This window comes from Olea europaea, chromosome 2 (genome assembly GCF_002742605.1).
Source record: "Olea europaea var. sylvestris chromosome 2, O_europaea_v1, whole genome shotgun sequence".
In the NCBI taxonomy this organism is placed as follows: domain Eukaryota; kingdom Viridiplantae; phylum Streptophyta; class Magnoliopsida; order Lamiales; family Oleaceae; genus Olea; species Olea europaea.
The window spans coordinates 25,888,932-25,904,360 of NC_036238.1; the positions used below are offsets into that span (position 1 = coordinate 25,888,932).

Genomic DNA, 15,429 nt, shown 5'->3' on the forward strand with positions numbered 1-15,429 from the left:
ATTTTCCTGAATAAAGTGATTTTCGATTTCAATGTGCATTTTTCATTCATGACAAACTGGATTTTCGGCAATTTGAATAGCTATGTTGAAAGAACGAGAAAACTTCAAGATTAACCAAGTTCTATGATCAAACATTCGAAAACAGAAATAAAATGCAAAAATAAAAGAATCAACACAAGGATCATTCAGCCGTAGCCCCAGAGGTTCCGCGATCACTTTCTAACGCCTAATCCCCTGTTGAGCAACCATTATAAATGGATAAAGCTCGGTTGCACTATAAGCCAAAAACGGCAACAAGAATATATAATAGTGCCAGAAATTTACAACACCAAAGTCACGAAGACTTATCTTTGCAAGAGAACCACAAAATAGATCACTCTTCAATAAGAACACACGCGAGATCACTTAGATCTGCAGAAAACCCTACTGCCTTTCATGAACCACTAAGGTTCTTGGAACCAAATACGCCACACAACTCAGCAATGGATAGATCTACTGTATTACAAGTTCTTTACTACAATTTTATCACTGGAACACTTAAAGAATTTAACCTTAATAACAAGAATGATGGGTTTTCACACAGAGAGACGAGAGAGAATAGAGAGATGAATAGTCGACCCAAAAGTCTTCCCAATCAGCTAAAAAAGGCACGTTTGGAATACTTAAAGATAGAAGAATCTGGAAGCTCATCCAATGGTCATCACACAGCTACGTGTTTCAATCCGCTGAATCCATTTTATTTTCAAAAGTGTTAATTAGAAACACGACTTCTTCACAATATTTGGAAGCATACTTTTATAAGTGATGAGAACAAGGTTCGAATCTCAACAATCTCCACCTTCCAAATTCTTGGCAATAGTGCAGCTAGGAACTTTACCAGCAGTTTATAATTTCATTTACTCAGAGTACCTGTATAATCAATAAAGAGAATCAATTGATAAGATCTTTAAACAATTTTGAAATTTGTTTAAAGGTATCACTTTTGTTCCCATGTCAGATAATTATGTAATGTAGCAATTTTTCCAATCTTTAATAATCTTTTTGATATTACATCGCTTATGAAATGATATTTCATATCAATATGCTTGGTTCTATCATGAAACATGGGATACTTACCCAAATGAATAGCACTTTGATTGTTAGAAAATAAGGTTGGATTAGTGTCCACAAAGCCAAGTTCATTTAGTAGACCATTTAACCAAATACCTTCTTTAACGGCATCTGTGGCAGTAATATATTCTGCCTCAATGAAAGATAAAGCAACAACATTTTGTAACTGTGATTTCCAACTCACAACAGTACCACAGAAAGTAAAGTAATAAGATGAGGTGGATCTTCTATTATCTTTATCTCCAGCAAAGTCTGAGTCGGTATAGCCTTTTAATGTTATCCCCTCTTTGTTTATCTTAAATACAAGACCTATATTAGATGAACCTTTTTAAGTATTTCATCAACCATTATAATGCTTTCCAGTGACTTTCACCAGGATTGGCCATAAATCAGCTTAAAACACTAATACTATATGCCAAATCAGGTCTGGTACATATCATTAGATACATTATTGATCCTATAACATTAGCATAAGGGATTCTAATCATTCTACCATATTCTTCTTCAGTTTTAGGATATGCATCTTAGGTCAGTATAAAGTGATTTGCAAGGGGCAAGGTTACAGGTTTACACTCAAACATATTGAACTTTTTCAAGATTTTATTCACATAATCCTGTTGGTTTAAAAACAACAATCCATTTTCTTTATTTCTAACAATTTACATACCAAGTATCTTCTTGGCAGAGCCAAGATCTTTCATGTCAAATTCTTATTTTAGCTTTTGCTTAATATCATTAATTTCAATTTTACAAGCACTAGCAATAGTATATCATCAATATAAAGAACCAAATAAAGAGAATTCTTACCACCACACCCTTTACAATATAAACATGTATCATAATTGCTTTGATTAAAACCAAGTTTTAATACAAAGTAATCAAAGCGTTTGTACCATTGTTTAGGGGCTTGTTTCAACCCATACAATAATTTTTTCAATAGACAAACAGTCTTATCAGGATCACCTTTTTCAAAACCTATTGACTGTCTCGTATAGATCAATTCATCCAATTCTCCATATAGAAAAGCAGTTTTTACATCTAATTGATCAAAATCCCATTCAAATTGAGCAACCAAAGCCAGAATGCATCTTATAGTGGTATACTTAACTACAGGGGAAAAATCTCATCACGGTCAATCCCTTCTCTCTGGGTAAACCCTTTTGCAACAAGTCTAGCTTTATATATAATATTATTGTTGCCCCCTTTCCCTTCTTTTATTTTGCAATCTATCAATTTTTAATCCTTAGGTTTGTCAACCAATTTCCATGTTTTATTTTTATGTAATGAGGTCATCTCCTCTTCCATAGCAGCTAACCAAATTTTTGAATCCTTAGATTTTATGGCATCATTATATGAACAATGTTCGGATTCAATCTCATCCTGATAGGAGAACAATGAGACAAATTCATCGGTGTTATACCTAGCAGGAGGTCTAATTTGTCTTCTTTCCCTATCTCTATTTAGCTAGTATTCATCAGGTGGTAATACAGGGTCATCATTGTGTTCAGGTTCTGCTAGTTCAACATCAGTACCATTCAAGTCTACATCAGTATTTTCAATTTCTAAGGGGATAGAGTCAGTATTATCAAGCATGGCAGGCTCCACCTCAATTTGGGCATAATTATCAGTTAAATTGTCTTTCTTTCCCTCTAAACATGGCATACAAGACTCATTAAATATCATATCTCTCCTTACAATAACTCTGTAACCTTTTTTCTCATAAACCCACAGCCTATATCCTTTAACATTTTTCGCATAACCCAAAAACACACATTTAAGAGATTTAGGTTCAAGTTTTCCTATGTTTTGATGAGCATATGCAGCACAACCAAATGTTTTCAAGTAAGAATAGATCACAAGCTTTTGTATCCAGACAGATTCAGGTACATCAAAATTTAAAAAACTTATAGGACTTCTATTAATCAAACATGCAGCAGTTTTAACAGTTTCACCCCAAAATAATTTGGGTAAGCCAGAACTCTAAAGCATGCATCTAACTTTATTCAATAAAGTCCTATTCATTCTTTCTGCAATGTCATTTTGCTGGGATGTATAGGTCACAGTTCTATGTCTTAAAATGCCATGCAGCTTGCAAAACTCATTAAACACATAATTGCAAAATTCTAGACCATTGTCTGTTCTCAAGGTTTTGATTTACAAATCAATTTGATTTTCAATTTGGGTTTTCCAATCTTTAAATGTGGCAAAAGTTTCATCTTTAGTTTTCAAAAGAAATACCCAAATTTTTCTAGAAAAATCATCAATAACAAGCAAGTAATACTTCTAACCAGACAATGTAGAGGTGGATGCAGGGCCCCATAAATCAGTATGTAAGTATTCTAGAATTTGCTTTGATTTATGAGTACTAGTGGAAAAAGGTAACTTAACTTGCTTTCCAATCAAATATTGTTCACACTTAAACAAATCACCAATATTTGATTTTCCAAAAACACCTTTATTTTGCAAAGCCTTTAAACCTTTTTCACCAATGTGACCAAGCCTGTAATGCCATAATTTTGCAAGATTAAAATTGTCATCTAAAACTACTGTCGAAAGACCCAACAAAGGTTTTGCATTTAGAAAATATAAACCATGTCTCTTTGGGATAGAAGTGATCAAATCACTACCCCTAAGGATTTTTATGTGTCCTTGACCCAATTTTATGTTAAACTCCATATCATCCAATATTCCTAGAGACACTAGGTTTCTTTCTAATTCTGGAACAAATCTGGCACGTTTCAGTAACAGAATTTTGCCATTTTCCAAAAGTAATTTTATTGTTCCAATACATTTCACTTTGCAGTTCATGTTGTTACCCATGATAACTTGGCCTTCCTTAGTTTGTTCAAAATCCAAGAAATAGTTTTTATTTGGAAACATGTGGAAAGAGCAACCTGAATCAAGAATCCATTCTTGATTTAGGTTCCTTTCAACATTTACAAAAACCAGGCCATTATCACAATTCTGCTTATCATAGGACATAACAACATTACCTTCATTTGACTTCTTTCCTTTCAAATCATTTTGCTTTTTGTAACAATCTTTAGTAAAGTGACCCAACTTACCACAATAATAACATTTCTTTCCCTTAGCCTTGGTTTTGGATTTCATTTTGTCATTATTTTTTTCTTAGGTTCATTTGAAAACTTTGAATGAAAATTAGATTTACCAACATTTTTTCCTTTTAACAAAAGATTTTCTCCACTTTGATGGTTGATAGAATTTGATTTTAATTCAAGAAACCTATTTCTAAAGGCATTTATAATGATATATGTGGTAAGACTATCTCTTCCATATTACAAGGCATTTTTTAGGTCTCTATGCCTATTACTAATGGAGTTTAACAAGACCATTGCCAGCTGATCTTCTGATAATTTCTCATCACAGTTGGCAAGGTCCTGGGTCAGTTTAGTGAATCTGTCCAGGTTCTCATCTAAATCAACTAAGGGTCCATTTTGAAAGAAAAGAATTGTTTTAGCAAAAAAATTTGTTTAGAGTAGTTTTTGGCTCATATTGGACTTTCAATTTAGTCCACAACTCTTCAACAATTTTTGTTTCACCTATAGTCTTGATCACATTGTCTGAAAGGTACAAAAAAATTGTACTCCATGCTATTTCTTCTAACTGAGTTCTTTTACCAGCAGACATTTCAGCAAGCCACGAATTATCTAAGGCTTTAGCACATTTCATTTGCATCAAGATAGCCCTCATTTTCAGACTCCACATATTAAAGTCCCCCCTCCCATCATACATTCTCATTTCAAACTTTAGCAGTAGCCATCACAGAATGTCAGGATAATGTACAAAGCACAAGTTTGAATTTCAAGAATACATAGAGGGTCACACTGAACATGACTACTTACAGATCATAGATTAGTGTTAATCAACAATGCACTTAGTAAGATAATCTCAAAACAATGGTCACTCGATTCACGGTAAAAAAGCAGGAACAGAAAACAGAGATTGCTATCCCATTGTATCTCAACTGAATTTCTCCAACATGACCTTCCAATTGCACTCCTCCACCGTGTTGTTATCTTGGATTCCCAAGACTTCTTAAAGCCTTTGGACAAAGACCAATCATGGGAGGGTTTTACAGTACAAGGTAAATCAAGGAAAAATATTTAGGAAATACAACAAGTAAGATAAGCAGCCACGAAGTATGGGAAAGATCTCACCAAGAAAGTTCTAAGAACTCAAAATTCCTTTTGCTTGAGTTCACATAGTTTGAAGCAGGTTTCAAATCCACAATTTCCTCAAAGATCAGGTATCAATGTTCAAGAGGTCAGGCTCTGATACCACTGAAAGAACAAGAAAACTTCAAGATTAACCAAGTTCTATGATCAAACATTCAATAACAGAAATAAAATGCAAAAATAAAAGGATCAACACAAGGATCTTTCGACCGTAGCCCCAGAGGTTCAGCGAGCACTTTCTAATGCTCATCCCGTGTTGAGCATTCATTATAAATGGATAAAACTCGATTGCACTATAAGCCAAAAAGGGCAACAAGAATATACAACAGTTCCAAAAATTTACAATACCAAAGTCACGAAGACTTATCTTTACAAGAGAATCACAAAATAGATCACTCTTCAACAAGAACACACGCGAGATCACTCAGATCTGCAGAAAACCCTACTGCCTTTCACGAACCACTAAGGTTCTTGGAACCAAATACACCACACAACTCAGCAGTGGATAGATCTACTATATTACAGGTTCTTTACTACAATTTTATCATTAGAACACTCAAAGAATTTAACCTTAATAACAAGAATGATGGGTTCTCACACAGAGAGACGAGAGAGAATATAGAGATGAATAGTCGACCCAAAAGTCTTCCCAGTCAGCTAAAAAAGGCACGTTTGGAATACTTAAAGATAGAAGAATCTGGAAGCTCATCCAACGGTCATCACACAGCCACGTGTTTCAATCCGCTGAATCCATTTTATTTTCAAAAGTGTTAATCAGAAACACGACTTCTTCACAATATTTGGAAGCACACTTTTATAAGTGATGAGAGCAGGCTTCGAATCTCAACATATGTGTTTATCAATCTGCTATCTTAATTTTTGAGGTACCAAGACAAGTATTGTATGTTATTTAAGAAGGATAGCATGCTCAATATATACTCGGATGCACCAAATCGAAGTTGTTTTTATCTATTACCAAGTTTAGAGTTACCTAGCCCATCCCACCTATGGCCGAACATTGCCTCCTCAAATGTAAATAAAAAATAAAAATAAAAGGGTTGAACTCCAATATTGAGGGCCCCACCTCCTCACCCTTCCCCTGGAGTATCGTGAGGGAGGTAAATCACGGTATGTGCCCCCAACGGACCAGGAAACAAGAGCTTACCCGTACACTGGTGCTCTCAAAGAGTCCAATTACATATCTTAGGAATCAAACCCTCACACTGCGGCTACCAACAAGACTGAGATTACATCATTCCTATCATTTACACAACTGGGATATGCCCTGGGGAGCCCTCCTCAAATGTAATCACTATTAGTAGTGGTTATGCAATATAGGTTGCTGATTTTTATTCATTGATTTTTTATTTTTTACATTTTTGAAATATATTTTTTAAAGTAGTGGTTGTGATGTTGCCATCGCATGATGACATTTGTGAACGTGGTATTTGATTGTGGATGCAGTAGATTAGGATGTGTGAATTTGGTTGGGAAGATCAAAATTTTCTAATTTTTTTTTTTAATGCGTGAATATGTATTTAATAGTCTCATGCGATTTTTAACACGCCTAATTCTTGGTTTTCATAATGGGTTGGGTTCTATTTGAACCATTTTGAATTAGCTAATATTTAGAAGGATCCAATAAATTTTGATATAGCAAAGTACAACCATTTCATGTAAAAAGTAAGTGTTATATGTATAATCGGGAGTGATAACCACAAACATGAAAGGAGGGTCCACTATTAATAAAAAAACCGTGAACCCCCTCCTATGAGAACGTTGTCAATAAGGATTGTACAAATAGAAAAATCCAAAAAGTAAACATAGTTATTTTTTACCAAAAACAAGTCTTCATGTTTGATTTAAACTAAAAAAGTTAATACAAATTCAAGTTAAAATCATTAATTACTTTAACCATAGATTAAATGAAATTCATAATATAATTGGTCAATCATACATTTTATAAAATTTTATTTTGGAGATTTTTGAAGAAAATGTTACTGATCAGTACAGAATGATCCACGTGGAAACCTCACATTCATACACGTGGCAAGCACCCAAGAATTGGTATAGAAGTGATCAATATCCGAAGCTGTCAAATGAAGTGCTGAGGTCATTACACTAAGTTCTGCCGAGGTAGTTCACCTTCTACTATTTGAAGTCCTTTACAACCAGAAAAGGATTGGACAAACACGTCTTCAAAGTTGATGTGACGTGCGCAGTTAATGAGCGTCAGAAATGTCAGCTTAGGTTTATAGAGTGTCTGACCTCTTGTTAAAAGTCTATCAATGTAATTAATGTGCAATAGAGTCGATGTAACAGTTAGGGTCGACAAATCAGGCTCGTGGATCCAATCCAACGTAACCATGTCGACTTGATCGCTATAAATAGGCAATTTTTGTATTATTTAAAAGGATTTGAGAATAACAAAAAAGAGGGGAATGCGATATACTTCCATTGCCTACTATTCGTCTTCTTTTACAAACATACTATTTACAATTTACATACGGTAAACTACACACACGTGTACATCGTCCTTTAACAACACATGTTGACCATTTTCGAAGGTCAACAGAAAATATATTTCAAAATAGTGACATTTTTTAAGAATATGTATTAAAAAATAAAAAAAAAAGTTTTGAACTTACGTTTAATATTATTTTGTAATAAAATGTGTGATTGAAAACGAATTTTGAAAAAAAAAATTTATATATATATATTTTGAAAAATAGAATCCAAACATTGTAATGTGATGTATTGAAAATGTGATTGATTTATTTTTTTTAGCAAAATCAAACTTAAAAAAAAAAAGTTTTGAACTTACGTTTAATATTATTTTGTAATAAAATGTGTGATTGAAAACGAATTTTGAAAAAAAAAATTTATATATATATATTTTGAAAAATAGAATCCAAACATTGTAATGTGATGTATTGAAAATGTGATTGATTTATTTTTTTTAGCAAAACCAAACTTTGCTAAAAAAGAAGCAGAGCCAAGCTCGATCACAGTTTATACCTCAGACCACATAATCACCAAACCTCTCTCTTACATATTTCTCTGTGTATCTAAAGCCCTGTAAAATCCTCTCTCTCTCAATTTTCTAGTCGTTTGGAAAATTCTTTGTAAATCGATGGCAATCGACACACACTGATGCATATAATTATATGTGCATTTCTATTGATTTTCTAACTTAAATTTAAGATTGGGCTGATAATTTTGGGTAATAGAGTGGAGTTTTTGTAATTTGGGCGTGGGGGTGGGGGTGAGGGGAGCTTGGTTTTCTATATCTGCAGTGCATTTACGGTTTTGGGTAATAATTGGATCGATCTCTGTGCTTATGGATTCGGCTCCTGCGTCATTACCAATTGCGAGTACAGATGTTTTGCTGCTGGAAGCGGTGGCGGAGGACGACGGGTCCCTTCCAGTGGCCGCTGGGCTCGCCAAGGAGGCTGCCGTGTTCTTCCAAGCTGGGAATTTAGTGGACTGTCTGGGAGTTCTGAATCAGCTCTTGCAGAAGAGAGAGGATGATCCTAAGTTGGGTTTCTTGTTAGTTTATATTTTTCAAATTTCAAATTTAACGGGTTTCAATTACGTATTGGGTGAAAATTAATGTTCTTTTTCATTTTTCCATTGGAATCGAATTTCTGGTATTGCATGTTGGGAAAAAAAAATGTGCATGCAGGGTTTGTTTGAAGTCGATTTAGTTGCTGCAGTAAGAAAGTTTGCTTTTTAGTAGATTTTGAATTTTTAAGACACGGCAGGGTTGTCAAATTGCTGCATTTTATTTTATTTTATTTTCTTTTTTGAATTTTCACGAGTTACAAATTGTAGCTTGGAAGTTGGGATTTTTATGATTATTTTTAGTGTGGTTTGGCTCGTATTAAACTACGCTCCACAGTTTCTGTTGTAGTGGGATCAAACTCAAAAGTCATCTTTCTAAATTCAATTTGAGTGGCTTTCAGTGATTATAATGAGGTGGCCTCCTTGATATATAATGGCAGTTTAAAAGCGACCAAGTTGATATCTGAGTTTCTATCATTGTGATGGAATGTTGATATGGTGTGACACTACGTATTAGTTCAAACAAATTTGGACCTTAGTGTTTGGTGTTTTGAATGCTGTAGCAATGTCGTCTATCGCTAACGAATAGTAACTATCCATCCAGCTGTTAGAGGTTTGAGTGCTTTCGTCCTAGCAAGTTGTTCTATTGGATTGTGCAAATGTTGTTTCCTTGTTTGGTTGAAAACGCGAGAGTTTAGAAGATTGTTTACAAATATTTTTAGTTTGTATCATATGCAGAATAATACAAGGCTAGTCAATAGTAATTCTTTTGGACTATATCTCGTACTACCTCAGTGGGTGCATGACAGGGTGGGTTTTATATTGTTGGGATTGCAATAGTGTGGGTATCAATCTAGATGGAGACGACTGACTGGACATGTATATTGGAGCATGGTCATCTATATATTATTGGTACATTAAACATGCATAGATCTGATTAGTGGAATTGAACGTGAGGTTCTTTGCTTTTACAGAGATTCATGTCATGGAATTGAACATGAGGTTCTTTTCTTTTACCCAGACTCGAGTCATAAACAGACACTAACGGGTGTGTCAAACTATACTGGATTATATTGCACCATTTTGGCCATATTGGATAGCCTTGGTGCATTGTGAGATTTTTACTAGACTAATATTGATTTTTATTCCAATCAATAAATCATTTGAAATGACAGGCTGTAATTAGTGATCAGTTTCTTGTTTCTTATTGAACATCTCACCATCTCACAACTGCAACGCTTTTTTTCCCTTATCCATGCAGCTCTGTTGATTTGCAAATAGCTTTCGTCTTCACCTCACAGGATGTGTCGAATTTAGTGTATGTTTCAATTGAACTTTTAGAGGATATGTGATGAGGACATCTACTCAACATTGGACTAGCTTAGTGTAGGAATTCAAACTAGCTACATATGGGAATCTTCAGTTTACTATAATTATGGGTTCATATTTTTAGGGATATTAATCTTCTGTATATAGCTGTAATTTACTTCCCTTAAATAATGTAATTTAGTTCCTAGAAATCAGGATCTTCTCCACAGATGTTTTTATAAATATATACCTGTATTGTACCTAATGAATGAGAAGAGAAAATTACTCCCATTCTATTCTACTTCATGGTATCAGAGCCAAGCTCCTAAAACCTAAATTTTTCATGTGTCTGGCCGCCGGCCCTAACCTATTCTCAATTCATATTTCTCTGTCACCTCTGTGATAATCTCATCCACCATGGCCGAATCTGAACAAACTTCCAAGGACTCATCATCATCTCCCAATACTCCTATCAATTCTCAAGTCACTCAGACCACTCCCGAAAACAATATTACCTCTATAATCAACCACAAGCTCAATGGCCACAACTATCTCCAATGGTCGCAATCCATAATGATGTTTATCAGTGGACGAAGCCGGGATGATTATCTTACAGGGGCGACTGCCGAACCAAGTTCAAGTGATCCCAGATTCAGAGTTTGGAGGGCAGAAAACAACCTGGTCATGTCCTGGTTAATTGGCTCAATGACTACCGAGATAGGTGAGAACTTCCTTCTCTACACTACAACCAAGGAAATATGGGATGCAGCCCGTGACACCTTCTCTAGTAGTGAGAATATTGCTGAACTCTTCCATGTAGAGAGTATCCTACATGATCTAAGGCAAAGAGAAAACACAGTCACCACCTACTTCACCACTCTGACGCGACACTGGCAACAGTTGGACCTCTTTGAATCTCACGAATGGAAATGTCCTGATGACAGCACCTATTTCAAGAAAATAGTAGAGACCAAACGCATCTTCAAGTTTCTGATGGGTCTTGATAAGTCCCTTGATGAGGTGCGAGGTCGGAAACTTGGAGCCAAGCCCCTACCAAGTCTTCGAGAAGTCTTTTTCGAGGTACGCCGAGAGGAGAGCATAAAACGAGTCATGATGGGACATTCTAATGCACCTGCATCCACTGATGGCTCAGCCCTTGCTGCAGCCAAAGACCACGTGTCCATGGTCGAACCTGCTGCTTGTGCCGCTCGCGGGATGTTCCAGACTCCCGGTGAAAATCGACCACGAAGGGGACGTCCTTGGTGCGACCACTGTAAGATGCCAGGCTACGAAAAAGTAACCTGCTGGAAGTTACATGGAAAGCCACCAGATTGGAAGCTAAACAGGGCTGCTGGCTATCGTGAGAGTCGGGTAAATGCAGTCTCTACAGAAGCAACTAAATCACAAAACCAAAACCCTTTCACGAAGGACCAGTTGGAGCTGCTTTAGCACCTGATTAGCAAGGGAAATATGTCAGCCAGTCCATTAAAAATTGGGATAGGGGACAGATCTGTGCACAACAATGGAAACCAGGCACTTCATGTGAATCAGTCACCCTCAACATCTTGGATAGTGGATTCAGGCGCATCAGACCACATGACAGGTGATAGATCACTGTTCTCAACTTATACTCCATGTCAGGACTATCAAACAGTGCGTATTGCCAATGGTTCACGCTCAAGAGTTGTTGGAATAGGAACCATATATCTCTCACGCAATCTTATCTTGCACTCAGTGTTATTTGTTCCTGATCTTAATTGTAATCTAATCTCTGTAAGCAAAATAAACCGTGATCTTCACTGCGAGACTAAATTTTTTGGCAAATCTTGTGTTTTTCAGGACTTGGGTTCGGAGAAGACGATTGGCAATGCTGAACTTTGTGCAGGCTTGTATTTCCTCAAAGTAGACTCTTCTTGTATCCCAGCTCAGAGTCATAATAAGACTAGTGTCAGACCCCAGTGATGGTCAGTTCATGGTCATGAGTCAATAGGACAGTCCAATAAAACAAGTGCAATCATGTTGTGGCACTACCGTTTAGGTCATCCAAATTTCTTATATTTGAGTCGTTTGTTTCCTTCATTATTCATTAATAAAGATGCAAAGTTATTTCAATGCGATGTCTGCCAATTATCAAAGCACACTCGAAGTACATATATCCCACGTCCATACAAACCAACTCCCCATTTTTCTCTTATTCATGGTGATATCTGGGGACCAACCAAAATCCCTAATATTTCTGAAGCAAGGTGGTTTCTATTGTTGGTTGATGATCATACCCGATTAAGCTGGACCTTCCTCATGAAAGATAAATCTGAAACCAGCCAAATCTTTAAAACTTTTCATGCCATGATTCAAACTCAATTTCAAGCCAAAATTCAAGTCCTTAAAACTGATAATGCCCGAGATTTCTTCAACTCCATTCTCAGTCCGTATCTCCAATCTTATGGAATCGTCCATCAAAGCTCATGTGTGGACACACCTCAACAAAATGGTGTGGTAGAACGCAAAAATCGTCATGTACTTGAAGTTGCTCGTTCATTATTGTTCCAGTCTAATGTACCTAAGAAATTCTGGGGCGAGGCTATTCTTACCGCAACCTATCTCATTAATAGAATGCCCTCACGTGTGTTAAAATTTAAAACTCCAGTGCAATCCCTCCTTGATCTCTATCCAAACTCACACCTACTTTCCCAAATTCCCCTTAAAATTTTTGGATGCACTACCTTTATTCATATCCACCATCATAGCCGAGGGAAACTTGATGAACGGGCACTCAAATGCATCTTCATTGGATACTCACCGAACAAAAAAGGATATAAATGTTTTTCTCCTCTCACCAAAAGGGTTTATCACACCATGAATATCACATTCTTTGAAGATAAACCATTTTTTTCCAATTCTGTAATTCAGGGGGAGATAGACACACATGAATCACAAAATTGGGATTGGACTACTCTCATTGATCCAGTACCAAGTCCAACTCCACTCAATTCAATTCTTCGCTCACCTAACCCGGAGTCTCCATCACCTTCAAGCCCACAAACAGTAGCTGGCTCTCCAAACACATTTAAGTCACCCAATTCACCTCCCGATAAGTCAGAAATGTACCCAAAACATCTCTACCTTCCTGATGAGGCAATAAAAGTCTATAGTAGGAGAAAACAACCTCAACAGCCTGTTCAAAATCAGCAAAACCAGGAGTCCAATCCGAACTCAGCAATTCTTGAAATAGCGCAAGGTAAGACTAAACCTAACACAGAATACAGTGTTGAAGAGGTTGCAAAATATGATCCAGACTTGGATCTACCTATTGCTCAGAGAAACGGAATTCGCTCATGCACACAGCAATTCGCTCATGTACACAGCAATTTCAGAGAAAGGGAATTCGCTCATATATCCATAACTATATGACCTACTCCAAACTTTCTCAGAAATTCAGAGCATTTGTGACTACTCTAGACAAAATCCAGATTCCAAGAACAGTTCATGACGCATTAAAAGTCCCAGAATGGAGAGCTGCTACTGTGGAAGAATTTCATGCCCTTGAAAAGAACGGCACATGGACTCTAACAACTCTACCACCTGGAAAGCAAACAGTTGGGTGCAAGTGGATTTTCTCAGTAAAACAAAAGGCTGATGGTAGTGTTGAACGGTTCAAAGCCCGCTTGGTAGCCAAGGGCTACACTCAATCATATGGAATTGACTACCAGGAAACATTTGCTCCTGTAGCCAAACTCAATACAGTACGGGTTTTGTTATCTATTGCTGTGAACCAAGATTGGCCTTTATTTCAACTTGATGTGAAAAATGCATTTTTGAATGGGGACTTAGTCGAAGAAGTATATATGGATATGCCTCCTGGGTTTGAAACTAATTGTACACGAGGCAAAGTCTGTCGGCTTCGAAAATCACTGTACGGACTTAAACAATCACTCCGTGCATGGTTTGACAAATTTACAAGGGTGCTAAAACAAGATGGATACTTGCAGTCTCAAGCTGATCATACTCTTTTCATCAAACACTTCACAAACGGTAAGATTACTATGTTAATAGTGTATGTTGATGATATAGTTCTCACGGGAAACTATGAAGAGGAAATGAGGAGACTTAAGCTTCTCTTATCCAAAGAGTTTGAAATCAAAGACTTGGGACATCTAAGATATTTTTTGGGAATGGAAGTGGCTAGATCAAGTAAGGGAATTTCAGTTTCCCAGCGAAAGTATGTCTTGGATCTCTTGAAGGAAACAGGTATGAGTGGGTGTAGGCCAGTGGACACTCCTATGAACCCTAACACTAAGTTAAAGTCTAAAGCTGAAGAAATGCTTGTGGATAAAGGACAATATCAACGCTTAGTAGGGAAGTTGATCTATTTGACTCACACGCGTCCGGATATAAGTTTTGCAGTGAGCCTTATTAGTCAATTTCTAAGCAATCCTTCAGAAACACACATGGAGGCAGTTTACCGTATTCTTAGATATCTTAAACGGGATCCTGGAAAGGGGCTAATGTTCAAAAAGACTCTTAATCGCTCCTTAGAGGTCTACACAGATGCGGATTGGGCTGGATCCCCCATTGATCGAAAATCAACTTTAGGGTATTGCTCCTATGTATGGGGAAATTTAGTGACATGGCGGAGTAAAAAACAACAGGTGGTGGCACGAAGTAGTGCTAAGGCAAAATTTCGAGCCTTAGCTCAGGGTATTTGTGAAGGAATCTGGTTAAAACGGCTACTGGGTGAACTCAAAGTCTGCATTTCTGGTCCTATAAATATGATGTGTGACAACCAATCAGCAATAGCTATTGCCAAGAACCCTGTCCATCATGATAGGACAAAGCATGTTGAGATCGACCGACACTTCATCAGCGAAAAGATAGAAAGCAATGTTATATCACTGAAACATGTTCCATCTCGGCTTCAAGCAGCAGACATCCTCACAAAGGCACTCTTCCGTCCGAACTTCATTGAGCTAAGTTCCAAACTTGGTTTAATGAGTATATACCGCCTAGTTTGAGGGGGAGTGTAGGAATTCAAACTAGCTACATATGGGAATCTTCAGTTTACTATAATTATGGGTTCATATTTTTAGAGATATTAATCTTCTGTATATAGCTGTAATTTACTTCCCTTAAATAATGTAAATTAGTTCCTAGAAATCAGGATCTTCTCCACAGATCTTTATATATATATATATATATACCTATATTGTACCTAATGAATGAGAAGAGAAAATTACTCCCATTCTATTCTACT

At 36.5% G+C, this 15,429-nt stretch overlaps 1 protein-coding gene across 2 annotated transcripts in view; it reads left to right on the plus strand.

Moving 5' to 3' along the window:
- The first annotated feature begins 8,275 nt into the window (after positions 1-8,275).
- The window catches only part of LOC111368312, a 14,497-nt gene continuing 7,343 nt past the window's right edge, over positions 8,276-15,429 (plus strand). For both annotated transcript variants that reach the window (XR_002697970.1, XR_002697973.1), the window contains exon 1: positions 8,276-8,843. The gene's annotated coding sequence lies outside the window, so the exon portion shown is untranslated. The remainder of the gene's footprint in view (positions 8,844-15,429) is intronic.